The sequence below is a fragment of the Telopea speciosissima genome, chromosome 8, assembly GCF_018873765.1.
Source record: "Telopea speciosissima isolate NSW1024214 ecotype Mountain lineage chromosome 8, Tspe_v1, whole genome shotgun sequence".
Lineage (NCBI taxonomy): Eukaryota > Viridiplantae > Streptophyta > Magnoliopsida > Proteales > Proteaceae > Telopea > Telopea speciosissima.
In genome coordinates, this window is record NC_057923.1 from 51925923 (window position 1) to 51927918 (window position 1996).

General features: G+C 40.0%; 1 non-coding gene across 1 annotated transcript; it reads left to right on the plus strand.

Moving 5' to 3' along the window:
• The first annotated feature begins 1329 nt into the window (after positions 1 to 1329).
• Positions 1330 to 1402, plus strand: TRNAE-CUC. Its single transcript has one exon. It is a non-coding gene; the product is annotated as a tRNA-Glu (tRNA).
• Positions 1403 to 1996: the final 594 nt, after the last annotated feature.

A 1996-nucleotide genomic window follows, 5' to 3' on the forward strand; every position in this document is an offset into this window, starting at 1 on the left:
GTTCGGTTCTGATATTCACGAGACAAAGCAAAGCAAAAGTTTGAGATCAAAATATATGACTTGCTTAAGTAAAAGAAATATTGCAGAATATTTTAATTGAAAGATTAAGTTAACCACGTAACCGTCAATTAGAGTCTTTTAAACCTAATAAAATATTAAGGTTTTATGTTAATTTTTAAGACAGGTATTTAGTCTGGATCCGGATAGATCCGCCGGATAGGTGGGTTGATCCGGCTCCGATCCGAACCGAATTATAAAGACATTTTCAGATCCAGGACTTTACCATATTAAATTTGATCCAGATCGAAACCGGGTATTCGACCCGGATCCGGATTCAGTACTTGATTACTGGTTACTCATTGACACCCTTAGTTTTACCGTAAAATATTTAAAAAATGCATTGAAAAAGATTTTAAAAAAATTTACATAAAGGAAAATATTTTTGTGAAAATATCATACAAAGCTTGAGCCAATCATCAAAGAGTTTCAAATGAGCTTGATTAAAAAGTTGCGGGGCAAGCTTTTGTTATATTAAGGTTTTGGTCTTTGACACATACCAATTGATGGAACAGAGGTTCAGTGGTTAATAAGTTGATATCTGATTAAATTTTAAGTTAAAAACCTGCTTCCTTCTTCAATTTCTGACTTTGTTTTGTTTACTGATGACAACTTGTGACAACTTGCAAAAACCTTGAAATCCTACTCTAACTTGGTTGAAAGGGAGGGGAGGGAGGGTTGGTGGTGTTCAATTAGTGCATAAATGACTACTTTGGAGTCGCAACCATGTTGATGCTCTGGAGACGAAATTTTATTCTCTAAAGTGTGGTGCACTGCCCACTGCACCTTTGAAGTGCATCGGATGGTGCATCGCACTTGAGATTTGGACTTTTATCCTCCCAAGTATACTGTCAAAGTGGACCTTTGAAGTGTATCGGACGGGGCACTGCACTTGAGGGGATGAAAATCCCTCTGAAGACCACCTGACTTCTGAATCTTTATCAACATACGAAAGAGAAAACTTGGGCACCTCAAAACTCTCGTTTATATCTGCTTTACTAAAATCGAAGAAGGAATGAATGATTGAACATTGTTTGATCTCAAAATCTCAACCACTTCTGATCGTTTTTTCTTTGAAGAAAACAATTCTAATATAACTTTCTTAGATAGATAATCAACATTGGCGAGCAAGGTTTCTCTTTGATGTCCATCATCATATTAATCCTTGAACAAATGAAGAGGGACAGGACAGGAACGATTCTACATGCATATTGTGATCTAGCTCCACTATATCTTTCTTCTTTATATATATACTTACAATACAAAACGTCATCCGTTGTAGTCTAGTTGGTCAGGATACTCGGCTCTCACCCGAGAGACCCGGGTTCAAGTCCCGGCAACGGAAACTATGTTTTTAAGTTGGGGCGCTGTTCTCTGTACCTGTGCGTAGGCTGCGCCCAGGTACATGGGTGTGGTCGCAATAACCACCCTATCCCTCTGGGTGGCAGGCCCATGTGCCTGGGCGCAACCTGCGCTGCGGCACAAAGGACATTCTCCCTTTTAAGTTTTATAAACCCAATCCCAGTTATCATAGTATCAAATCAATAGCGATTGGGATGAGGATAAGGGATGAGGATAAGGAGGACATTGCACGCAACACCGTGTTTGGAAACAATAGCGATTGGGATGACAAGAGTAGGCTTTAAAGCTCCAATGTATTATTTTACCGTCCTATCCTCTCACCTTCCCCTCTTTATTAAACCCCCCCCCCCCCCCCCACTACCGGATTAAGTGTTTGGATCCAACGGTGGGACAGGTGCTAGGCCAGGAGCTTTGCGATGGAACCTTTGATCTTCTTTTCACCCCCTCTCGTCTTCCTGCTTTTACTTTTATGTTTTTTCTTCTGCAGTGGTTTTGTGCTTTTGATCGGTTGGTTTGATTGGTGTTCCCATCTTCTTATTGGAACACTGATCTTGGCTATTTTTTAGTTTTATGTGAC